The 13,703-nt window shown below is 32.4% G+C and overlaps 1 pseudogene across 1 annotated transcript; it reads right to left on the bottom strand.

Annotated features, from left to right (window-relative positions):
• Nucleotides 1-3,680: 3,680 nt before the first annotated feature.
• LOC111018807 (putative disease resistance protein At4g27220) lies at nt 3,681-11,753 on the bottom strand (annotated as a pseudogene). Its single transcript, XR_015793078.1, has 4 exons — nt 11,610-11,753; nt 8,527-11,477; nt 5,510-5,578; nt 3,681-5,049 (listed from the first exon to the last, which is right to left on the bottom strand). The product of XR_015793078.1 is annotated as a putative disease resistance protein At4g27220 (transcript).
• Between the last annotated feature and the right edge of the window lie 1,950 nt (nt 11,754-13,703).

The following is a 13,703-nucleotide window of genomic DNA, read 5'->3' as shown; positions in this document are numbered from 1 at the left end:
CTCAAATTTTTCAATAATTCTCAACAACTGATTTTATGTCTTAAAAATGAAGATCGGAGACCGATGATGGGAATGCTTACACTCGAAGGATAAAAGTAGTGATGCCCAAATTTAATAATGGAAGAAGAATACCCATTGTTTGGTTTCCTTTCATTCATTTCCTGCTCTTTTAAACGTTTAATTTAATGATTTATTTCAACTAAGTTTACATGTCGTTTGATGTGATATTAAAATATGAGTTTACTAGTGGGAGTTTATTTTTCCCAAATGTTATTTTTCTAATTTTCTTTTTTAATTTCTTTTTTACACTTTTTCATCCCACTTTCCCTCCTTTCACTTCTCTCTCTCCCCTTTCTTTTATTTTTATGGGTTAAAATATTATTTTGATGTTGTATTTTCTATTTTTGTTCAAATTAGTCCTTCCAACTTCTAACTATTGTTCTTTTTGTACTTTCAAATTTCAAGGTCTATCTCACTTCTTTGTTTCATATTTTATTTATTTTATTCCTACATTTTTCTCCCTTTTTATTTCTCAACAAAGGAAACAGATGCGTGCTAAAAAAAATATAAAATGAAAATGGAAAAAATACATCGTGAGACAGAATACATCACTGACATAGAAAAGAAAAGAAATTTGGGCGTGTTTTAGAGAAAAGAGATTAGGGTCTCATTTAGAGTGATCGTAGAATTATTAATTTTGAATGAAGAGATTCAAGTATATGTTGGGGAGTGGATTCGAACTCACAACTGTTGGTTCGAGGTATATGCGAATTACCGCTAAGCTGCTGGCTATAATATCTTTATTTAATCTCTAAACTAATTTAAATATCTATATTTAATCCCTATACTAATTTAATATAATATATATTTCCATGGTGCTACCGAATCGATGTTATGAACATAATGTATTAATATTCCTCCTTCAAATAGCAGAATAGTGCTTTGGTGCAATGTCATTACCTCTATCGTGTGGCATATATGGCAGAAAGAAATTATCGCCTCTTCTCGGAAATCTCTAGATCATCATCTCATCTTTGAGACGATATTAAAATGGTCTTTTCATCCTGGTCATCTAAATAGACTTACTTTTGCAATTGTGATATTATTGCTACCATCTCTCTTAATTGGAGTGCTTTCATATAGCCTCCTCCTCTTGTATGTTTCTCACATACTTTTTGAATGAATGGTATGTTGTCTTGTTTGCATTGGTTTATAATAGTTATAAAAAGACCCCTTTTATTTAGTCTATGCATACCGATAATATTCAGTATACAAATAATTATAATATAAAATCAAATTAGTGTATATATATATTTGAAAGTAAAAATATAAAAATACTAAAGATCCTTATGTTTGTTGTTGTGAGATATTGGAAATATTTAACAAATGGAGAGAAAATATTAAAAAAAAGAGCACTAGGCCGAAACTTTACCAAAAGAAGTTGGGTAGCTTTTAATCTAATTCTATATATGACCCGTATCCAACCTTATAAAAAATTAAATCTTACACTTTTATATTATATTATGTTATTAATATTTTTTATAATATATGATCAAAAGAATATTAGAAATGATATTTTACATACAACTTATCGACTTATCAATTACCAGTTTTATAGGTCAACATGAACATAATTTCTCCTCGAGTTGGAGGTTCAAACCTCACCCCTATATTCCCAATTTGTTGTACCAAAAATTTTAGAAGAGAGAAAACATATCATCTAATAAGAAAGAAAAATCCCGTCTAAATTTCTAATCAATTAGTTCAAATTTCAAGTTTTCTTGTTCATGATCTATTTCCCTTCTCTAAATTTCACTTATTAATTATGTATTACATCATTATAAATTTATCATCAATCAATTCTAATATTTACCGCGAAAATGAGTATAGCTCAGTAAAACATTAGTGACTAAAATATATATTTAACTTTAAATTTTATTTTGGATTTGTAACTGAATTTTTTTTATTTTAAGTTTAAAATTAACGATTTTATTTTTGTGCTAATTATATAATGTATTTTGCTCAATTGTATCTCTTAATTTCTTCATCAAAATATTTATTTTCTCCTTAAGTGAGAACTTTCTTGTTCATCCATCCATTCTATAATCTTCTTCTCTTTGTCTAAGAGTAATGAGTTGAGGTTTTTAATTTGTTAAGTTATTTGATAATAAAGGTGTTTCTAACTATTTAATAGTATCAGATATATTCTCACCATTCAAGAAAAGAATTCCCCTTGACAATAGCTCCATTTAGGAATCTGAAAAAGCAATGGTTTAAAAAATATTTATTTTCTATTTGAGACATTTTTTATAATTATGTAACTGAAGCACGATAACAAATATAGATTAAAAAATACAATAATAATTAAGAAAGGAAGGAAAAGAGTAAGTGGCCGGCAAAGTTGGATGGAGCCGCCCACTTTGGTGAAGAAATAATTAAATAATAATAATAAATAAATGAAAAGCTGAGCTTATTATAAAAGATAATATATGAAAAGATGAGAATAAAGGATAAAAATAAAATAAAAAAAAGACGTGAGGGCTTTGTAGAAACAAACCTACAAACTTCTACTGCCACTCACGCCTGGTATGGTAACATTTTCTTTTACTTTTTAGAAATTTTAAGTATTTTACGATTAATTATGTTTCTTGTATAGAAATTTTGGAAACAAGTTTATTGTTTGTTATTTCCATTTTCAATTTGTTCCAAAACATAAATAAAAAGTTGTTTCATCATACTTTAATGAATGGATATTGAGACCATGCAATTCCTTTTTCTTTATTACAAATGAAGAGACAGAAACAAAAAGCAGGGAACGCGTTACCAAACAAGCCTTTAATTTTTCTCTCTCAATTATTAAGTTTGGAGGTTCAAACGCTACCACCGTGTCGTTTAATCGTTATACTTAATCTAATATTTAAGACACTGTCTATTTATCTTATAATCCTCTTCAACTTGTCTATCTTTGGTGATGATCCTCATCTAAATCTTTTGGGAGGAAATATTAATTATTGTCACAATATTAATAAAATATTTTCAAATTTTAAATAAAAATAAGGTGTGCCCAGAGAAAAAATCCTTTATTTCAGGATCTCAATATCTACATAGTTTTAGACAAGAGAATGTAATATCAATTTAGAAACTTGATCAACACAAAAGCATTGAAGTTATCCTTTTGCATCCTTTCAAAACAAAAACTTCAATTTGCACCAGTGCTCTTGCCCCAAAGCTCTTGCCCCAAATGTATACGTATATACATATGTAATAAACTCTTTGGTTTTCTCTACGATAGTACAAAATATCCAAGAATTTACAAATAACTTCTGGTTGTTCCATTTTTCTTTACAATATATGTATACATTTGTCATCATGAACTTAATATTGGAATGCACTTTTTTTGGATAAAAAATACATCATTTTATGAAAGGAGGTAGGTGAAAAACATACAACAAAAAAGAGGGAGCTGGATTAAAGTTCTCCAATTAAGAGAAATGACTGAGATATCGATGACCAAAAAGATCTGGAGACATCCAAAACGCGAGACGGTTGAATTCCTCTCCAATCATGTGTTTTTTAAAGAATATATCCAAAAGAAAAGAAAATCATCACGGCACTTGTTTAGAAAATCTTCAATGTGGAGATGTGGAATGATTGGAATAGAAATAGAAGATGGCAAATAGTGGAAGTGAAAGCCAAAGGGCAATGAATCATCAAATGGTCCAAGTCCAAGTTTTCCGCATTGCAATCAATATTGGAATGCGGTTGATGAGATGATAGGTAGAACAAGAAATTAATAAGAGAATCTTCAATCACCCCAAAATGAATTATCCAACATCTTCCCCAATTCTGCAATCAACCATCCATCAGCTTTTGCCATTTTCCCTTCAAATTGACAGAAAAATTAAGACATCTCAACACATATACAGGGGATTTCAAGTGTGACTCACCTTCATTATGGATTAAACTATTAAATAATGAGAATTCCTCAGCATGATGATCAGCCTGGTTTTCCTCCAAATTCTGCATTAATACCATTCACAACAAAATCACACCAATACATATATACATATATCACTAAACCAAAGGTATGCAATTTTAGTCAATACATAATGTCAGGATTTCGACGGGACTTTATTTAACACAGTTTAAGAGGACCATAACACCTGTTCTGTTCGATAAACAAATATTGAATGAATGGTACCATCACAATCATCCTCTCAAGCTTGCTTGCCGGAAAATGACATTAATATCTTCAGCAACGACCCTCGTCTATAAATCTTTTGGGAGGAAACGTTATTTATTGTCACGATGTAATCAAATATTTTAGAATTTTAAGTGAGGAATAATGCTTACCATTTCAAGAGAAAAAATCCTTCATTTCAAAACAATTCTCAATATCTACATATCTACATAGTTCAGACCATCCGAATGCAATATCAGTTTAGAAAAATTATCAAGACAAAAATATCGAGGCTTTTCTTACAGTTAGAATTATAGTAGTCATCCTTTTGCATCCTCCCAAAACCAAATTTTCATGGTGCACTTGTGTTCTTGCAACACAAGGATTAAGCAGCTAGTCCTATGGCATTTTATATCTAACTCCAAAATATTTGAAGAAAATTAAATTGAATAAACTGACCTCTATTGGGTATAAATTCTTAAAATGATGAATGATCCATTTAATTTTGATATGCATGTTTGGGATATGGACTTTGGTTGTTGGAATTTCACTCCAACAAGACCGTTATTCGAGAGGGAACAAGTACAATGGTCTCTCCGATCCTCTACCTTTCCCATTCCGACGAATTTTCGCGGGAAAGATTCTCCCAAATGGACTCTTTCCACCGATGGTCTTTTTTCAGTGAAGTCAATTAAAGGCTGCCTTCGACCCAGGATTATCTCTCATCCCCACCACCACAACTTCTTCTCCACCTTATGGAATTTACTCATCCCGAAGAAGTGTAAATTTTTTCTGTGGTGTATTCTTCATTGAGCTCTAAACACACAGGACAAGCTTCAGAATTTTGATCCGCATAAGAACACATCAACCTGTAAAATATATATAAAAAAAAAACTGTAATCTTGGTTGTTAAGTCATTAGTAATATTAGATGAAATAGCCAAATTATCTATTGTATAAACAAACTATAATTACTTGAATCATAATCATTCTCCCAAACTTTGTTGACCACGACAATAAATCTAATTTTCTTAGTTTTCAAACCTTGAGAGTAAAAAAAATATATATATATTTTAGGACAATATGAATAACTATTTCAAGAAATTATATAAACAAATCTCAAAGATAATTCTTTAGAAATCACACTGACAAAAATAATTGATCATACTATAAATTTGAAACAATTTATTTATAAAAAAATAAAAATATACTTGGAGGATTTAAAGCAGGATAGTACTCTCATTATATTTGGAGGGAAAACTTTTTCAATATTATTGCATGACTCAATTTCTACCCTTTCGAGTTTGGAAAATGAATTAGAAACGAGTACGTTGTGCCATATAATCTTCAAATTGTCTGCTGTTCTAATTTTCAATTCCACCAAATTAGGGAGCAATACCTACAATTTACATAATTTGACAATTTAGCTAGGACAACCATCAATATAACCATTACTCATAAAAACATGCTAAGAAGAACATAAACTTAATATAGTCATTTAAAATTACCGAAACCAATCGAAAAATCGTCAAGGACTGAAGAATAGTTTCCCAGCTTTTGGTCCTTATGGTTTCAGATTTTTTTTTTTTTTTTTTTTTTACAGTAACTAAAGGACAGCAAAGACAACAAAAAGCAATTAACACAGCCCGACGCCATTGGACTCTGCCACCCAGATCGCTGGAAGAGGAGAAGGCACCACTTCAATCCACGCACCAGAAAAACCATTGTCGACGGCCAACCTCGCCAGTTCATGTGCAAACCGATTGCATGCACAGAGACACTGGGAGAATTTCACATTTGTAAGGTAAGCTGTTAACTCAGTAATTTCCCCCAAAATCATACCTTAATTCAGTTTTATCAACAGCATTATCCTCCAATCTTCTAATCACCAAGAGTTAATCTGGTTCAATTTCAATATGGAAGAAGCCCAGCTTGATTGCTTCAGACAAACTTTCACGGATTGCGAAAGCTTCCGCCACCATGGAGTCACACACATAAAGGAAACCTCTTTTGAGAAGGTGAACGTAACTTCACCCCTCATATTCCAAATAACAGCTCCAATTTCCATTCAGTTTTCTTCCTTTCCTAATAGCAATGTCTGTGTCTAATTTCAGATAATCTTCATTGCGGGGGCACCGCCTCAGCCGAACACCATTATCAGTAATTGTTTTGGGTCTCCACTTCTAACCCGCATATGAGTCGTTTTATACTGATAATGTAGGATGCAACCCATTTCCAGACATCTCTCTGATTGCAACTAACACCACCCTCGCCAAACCTTTCCTTATTTCTGTTTCCCCAGATTTCCCAACATATAGCTAAGAACAACCAAAGAGAGAGCTAACCAAAACCACCACAATAGATCAGCCATAGAGTGAAACCTCTCAGGGTGATTCATATAGGAAAAAGGTGTTTCCTTCCAAAGATGTCTATTGTGTTTACTATTTACAACTCCATATAGCATGACATGGGATCTCAGCCATCCCACCATATTTAAAACATTTACTGTCTACATCCATTCCTCGATTAGTAAGGGTTGTTCCCGTCGAGAGGAAATCTTTAAAGGCTTTCCACCCAAACACTTTCATTTTGCTAGGCACATTAAGCGACCACAACTCCTTCCACTATTGAAACATAACCTGAAAATTCGACTGCCACTTTTCACGGTATAGATGTCATCTTGGGAGTAATGCCATAATAAAGAATCCTCAACCCTTCTCTTTGGAAGTGTATATTGAGGATTAACTGCACATCCTCCTCGGGAAAGTTATTTGTAACCTCATTTCTATCCCACCCACCATTTGGAAGAATGAGAGAAGAGACTTTCTTATCAGAAGCTCCCCTCCCCTATAGGGAAACGTAGTAGTAAATGACCCTGGCCTAGGCACCCATTTGCCTCTTTGGAGAAAAACTTGATCACCATTTCCAACCCTCCACTGGATACCTTTAGAAAGAAGTTGCTTCCCCCCACATAATACTCTTCCAAATAAAAGAATCTTGTTTCCTTGCCGAGGCCTCTAAAAAGGAACAGTCAGCAAAATATTTTATTTTTAGAGCCAAAGCTAGTAGAGAGTTCGGCTTAGTCATAATCCGCCAGCCTTGCTCTGCTAGAAGAGCTTTGTTAAAAAGTTCGAGATCCCAAAAGCCAACGCCACCCTTAAATTTAGACACACACAATGCCTTCCACATGACCCAGTGGACCTGTCTCCGCTCCATGCCTCCACCCCACTAGAACCTTGCCATCAATCTATTACAGTCATATTGAATAAATCCTTTTGGAAGCCTGAATAAATCCTTTTGGAAGCCTAAAACGGCCCATCGCATATGTTGGAATAGCTTGCACCACCGCCTTTATGAGTATTGCCTTTCCTCCCGTCGAAAAGAGGTCACCTTTATAGCCTTGGATATATTTCCAAATACAATTAGTAAGGAAGGAAAATGACTGTTTTTTCTTACGTGATAGAGAAGCTGGAAGGCCAAGGTACCTTTCATGGCACCGCCTTTATAAGTATTTCCTTTCCTCCCACCGAAAAAAAGGTCACCTTTTCAACCTTGGATATATTTCCAAATATGATCAGTAAGGAAGGAAAATGACTGCTCAAATCAGCCGCCTCCTCCTCCTCAGAGGTGAGCTTCATCTTCCTCCATTGATAGGTAATGTCATCAATATTCATTTTGGTTAACAAACTATCTTTCTGCAAAACAAGCACCCTCAGAACAAACCCAGAGGAATATGATGGCGCTTCCTGCACATAGGCAGGTCTCCTACTCTCACTCTGGAGAGAAAAATTCTGGGTGCTACTAAAATTAAAACTCTATCTAGAAAAAACTTGCCCTATGGTTTGAGATATAGTTTCAATTTTATCCTTATAATTTTAGAAGTTTCTAACTTAGTCAATAAAGTTTCTATTTAGTCTTTATAGTTTTTTATCTTTAGAGTTTAGACTTAATTCCAATCTAAACCCTAAATTTTGTTAAATCTTACGTATTGTTTATAAATTGTGTTTCACCCACTAAAAAAATAAGTCGATGTACAAACTAGTCCAGACACTCACGGATATATGAAATTAAGTTCAAATCTCATGATCCAAATTGAAACTAACCCAAATTCAAATCTCATGAACTAAATTGAAACTAACTCAAACTATATAAAGACTATAATTAAAAATTTTATAATCATGGTGACCCAATTGAAACTTACAAAAGGTGACAAAAATTTAATTTCACTCAAATATAAACATAAGTTTTGACAAGGAAACAAAATAATAATAATAAAAAAGTTGGGTGTATATGATACATAAAATGTGTTATTGTGAATACAAAATGGTTGAAATTTAAGGAGCTTACCTCTTCGCTGAAGAATGAACCCTCATTGCTTATTTTGCTTGTCTCGACTTTTTCTAAATTTGATTCTCCGATTCGTTCCATTTGGGACCAAAAACATCGAACCCGTGGTACGTAATCTAGAGATAAAGTCTTCAAGTGCGGAAACTCTATAGTGGCAGTTGTCTCTTTGCTTTCCATCACAGCGATCACTTCCAACATCTTACAGTTCCAAATAGTAATGCTTTCAAGATTCAAAATGTCATCCAAGATGCAGTTGTAAAACAGAGTTCCCAATCTTTTACAATCGTCTACACTTACTCTCCTCAACTTGTTGAAAGGAAGTTTTGTGACATGCCCATGAATTATACTCTCCAAATTCTCCAACTTGTACAGTTGTAGGTCCTCCAGATTGGATAAGATTTTTCGTAAAGGCTTGTTCTGTTGATGGATTAAATGCTTTTATTCTGGATTATTCAAAAGGTGGAGATGCTTCAAATGCGAAGACTCATTTTCATCTAATTCAAACGGGAAAACTCTTGCACCAATTGATCCAACTAAATGCAGTTTTTCACACCTCTTTAACACTAATTCTATCCAATCATCCAAACAACTTCCTGATTCCATCTTCAGCCACAACGTTCTAGAGAACTGATTATGCAAACGAATCTTTGCTTCGTGGATTCCGATGGTAATGTTGAACTTTTCTAAAGTCAACTCTCTCGAAAACAATTGTTTTGGCATAATTTTTTCATCTTGAATCACTAGACTTATAGTAGAAAGGTTTGGCAAGCACCTGAGCTCAGAAAGACTAGCATTCTTTCGTTCTTTATTCAATTCTTCTCCTTCCCATCCCATGAAAGTTTTCAAATTTAATTCTTCTAGCTTTGTCAACTTTGAAAGAATATTTGGTGGAATTACTTTTAGTTTGTTGCAAAATGATAAATCAAACACTTTCAACAGCGTCAATTGACTTATCGTCATAGGAATTTGGATGATGTTAGATTCTTTAAAACTGAGGATTTCAAGCTTTTTTAACTCACCAATCATATCTATGTTCCCCAATTCACAACGAACCAAATGTAATGACCTAACATTTGCAAAGGAGTAAAGCCATTGTGCTGATAGAGAAACTTTCATGCCTTTCAATTCTAAACCTTTCAGCTCTTTCGTTTCTTCAAAAAAATTGTGTGCCAACTCATGTCTCCCAACCAAATTGTGTGCCAACTCAGGTCTCCCAACCAATCGTCCATGTAACATTAATAATTGAACTTTGGGTAACATTAACTTCTGGGGAAGACTATGCAAATCTTTAACATCTAAGTACACTGCAGTATCTGATATTTTCTCTTCTTCTCATTCGTTCAACCTTTTCACATAGCTTAATGTACGAATTTGGTCATCATTAGATGCAATTGATATGGCTACATCACGAACTATATCATGCATTTTCACAACATTGTCAAATTCAGATTGCAAAAGCAATGAAGAAGATATGAGATCATCAACCAATTTTGTTATCCTACACCGTCCTTGTGCCATAGTGCGAACACCATGCAAGAAACCCATGCCCATAGCGTATATATGCAAGTCTTCAACCTTAATGAGAAAATCTTCTGGAAACATACTACAAAGCAAAAATAGTAATTTGACCTCTTTACCTTGTAAGTAGTCATAACTTAATTTCAGCGATGAATACACTTTCTTATTCATTTCTCTAATATTTACAGCCACAGGATTTTTTAGTTGATCTAAGGCATCTTTCCAAATAGGTGAGGATTTATTTCGTAATGCTTTAGCAACGGTAGTAATAGCAATTGGCAAATGTGCACATTCCTTCACCATTTGAATAGCTATAGATTTCAAATCATACGTTTCAACAATTTCACCAACTATTTTCTTGAATAAATTCCATGACTCGTCTTCTTCTAGAACTTTTATCTCAAAAATTTTATTAATGTACATCTCATTAGATAATACATGTTTATCCCTTGAGGTAAATAAGAGCTTGCATCCTGTGTGTTGTGGAACAATTGGGATTCCTATTGTTTCCAAATCAATATGCTCCCAAATATCATCAAACACAATCAGGATATTGTTTTCCATCTTCAACCTCTTGTATAGTTTTAGTGCTCTTCCTTCTATAGTTTCTTGATCGAACTTTAAACCTAACATATCAGCTATTTGTCCTTGAATGCTTTTCAAATCTGGTGTCTGACTCACTGTCAATGTTATCACTTGATCCAACGATTTTTCCTCCATAACTGTTCTTGAAATTTCTTTTACCAGCATCGTTTTGCCAACACCTCCCATCCCATACACTCCAATCATGTTGACACTATTATCTAAGAGAGCATCCATGATTTGCTCCACAATCGACTTTCTTGATTCAAAATTAAGAAAATCTAGTATTATCGTCAATGAATTCCCAACAGTTACATGTCCCTTATAGGACACTTCATTGAAACTCCATTCATCTTTCATCCCAAGAATCTCTTCAACCATTTTCTTTGCCTTTTTACTCAACTTATGTCGTTGGACCAAATTCAAGCACAATCTAACTTGTTGACTAGCATTGACTAGTATCACAGATTTCTCAACGATGTCATCCACTTCGCTTAGCCATTCCTCAACACCAAGTTTTATGTCTTCTGCATTTCTTCTTGCAACATTGACCCTATCTTGCACTGATTCTCTATTTCTCTTCAGTTTTTCAACTTCACTTTCGAGTTTTTCAATGTTGCTGGTCATGAAACATGGATAACCAAGTTCACGTCCAATGGGCTCAACAGTTAATTCGACAATTTTTCCAATGATCGAATAAAGAATTTCCATGGCCCACGTACTTGATCTTTGAAAAGAAAACCCACAAAATATAATTTAAAAGCCAAACGTCCAAAACGAATTAACCTGAAGTGAAATTCTGGCTAAGACTGAAGCAGTTGCACAGCAGAAGTCCACACAAGAACAAGCAACTGCAATAAAAATGACAATAAGACAAAGATATGTAATTTCAGCTTAAGAAACAGAGGAAAAAGAACATCAGAAAGAAATGGATAAGAAAATAATGTAAAGATGGGAAGTAGTGAAGGGATGAAACATTTCACCTGATTGTAAACTCGATAACAATATGAACTTGTGAAGGATAGATCACGCAGAGAAAAATGAAGATGAGAACATGAGAATGGGAATCCTTTCCGTGGATGGAAGAAAGTAGAGAGACGACAAAATTGAATAATTGAAGAAGAAAACCAAAACCCCGGCCCACACCAATACTGTTTGTGTTTGGTTTTACTTTTAGTCAATTTAATATTAAATGCTTGGGGTCCACCTCAACGGCAGATTCACGTAATCTAGTTTTTTTTTTTTTTTTTAGCAAAATATAGTTTTGATCTCGAGGTGTGAGGTACGTGTTTAATTGGTCCCTTAAATTTCAAAATTAACGCTTTTTGCGCCTGAGATTTAAGGTAGGTGTCTAATTGGTCCCTAAAGTTTCAAAATTAACATTTTTTGTCCCTGAAGTTTGAGAAATAGTTCTGAATGGTCCCTGATTTTTTTACTATTATTAACTAATATTATAACGACGTGTGACAAATTGCAATTAAATTGTTTATTGTAGTTACTTATGTGACAAATTATATTAATTAAGTGATATATGTCAGGTATGAATGGTGGACGGCGGTGGCAAAGACGTTGTGGTCGCCGAAAAAGGGTGAGAGAAAGAGAGAGGAAAAGATGAGGAGAGGAGGGAGAAAGCACCATCACCTACACATATATAATTTAATTAATATAATTTATCACATCAGCAACTACAATAAAAAATTTAATTGCAGTTTGTCACGTCATTTTAATATTAGTTAATTAACAGTAAAAGAAATCAAGGACCATTTAGAACTATTTCTCAAATTTGAATGACCAAAAGTGTTCATTTTAAAATTTCAGAGACCAAGTTGACACTTACTTTAAACCTCGAGGACCAAAAATGTTCATTTTGAAATTTCAGGGACCAATTAATTAAACACCTACCTCAAACCTCAGGCACCAAAAGTGTTCATTTTGAAACTTCATGGACCAAATAGACATCTACCTCAAACCTCAGGGACCAGAAATGTATTTTGCCTTATTTTTTATGTAAGTTATAAACTAAAACAAAATATTATTTCGATGTAATCAAAAACCACATAATATAGAATTTTGTAAGGGTAGTTGTAAATATGGCAAAAATATTTAGTAAAATAACAACTTCATTTAGTTTTTTTAAATAGCATTTTTTCCAACAAAAAACGGAAATCCAATTTTAAAATTACAACTTACCCTGCAATACATATGATATACATCTATAATATATCTGCAATATATCTAACTACTGATATTCTTCTGATATACCACTGATAATAATTATATAAAATTGATTTACTTCTGATATAATGATGATATCTACTAAACTTCAAACATTACTTACCACTGATATACGTATGATGACCATTGATTTATCACATCGATACAATATTTATATATATGTGATATAAACTTAATATGTCTCTAATTTACCATTGATATACAAATGATATGTCACTAATATAACTTTGATATCTACTGATATAACTTCTTATATATGATTATATGATTTACTACTAATATAAAACTTATATATATTTAATATATACTTAATATGCTTCTAATTTACCACTAATATATCTTTGATATAACCATGATATAACTATGATACATGTGTGTTGATATAATACTATTATATCCACCATTTTTTCATATGAAAACAATGGTGCAAAAAAAATTTTGAAATATAAAGTTTTTGTATAAAAAGTTTATGTGGATCATGCACGTCCAAAAAAAATGTTAAAAAGCTGATATACCTTATAAATTTAAATAGTTGATATCCCTTACATTTAGTATCTAATTAATATTAATATAGAATCAATAGTAGTGATATAGTAATCAATATTATTGATAATATTAGTATATCAATCAACAAATTACAATGATAAATTAGAATTTAAACAGTTGATATATCTTATATTTAGTATATAATAAATTAGAGATACATCAGAGAGAGAGATATATATATATATATATATATATATATTAGAGGTATAATACATACATAATATAATGTATATGATGGATATATATATATATATATATATATATATATATATATATATTAGAGGTATAATACATAC

The sequence above is a fragment of the Momordica charantia genome (genome assembly GCF_013281855.1).
Source record: "Momordica charantia cultivar OHB3-1 chromosome 8 unlocalized genomic scaffold, Mcharantia_2.0 BLBB01000008.1, whole genome shotgun sequence".
NCBI lineage: Eukaryota > Viridiplantae > Streptophyta > Magnoliopsida > Cucurbitales > Cucurbitaceae > Momordica > Momordica charantia.
Note: the sequence above shows the minus strand (reverse complement) of the source record. Positions and strands in the feature narration are given on the sequence as shown.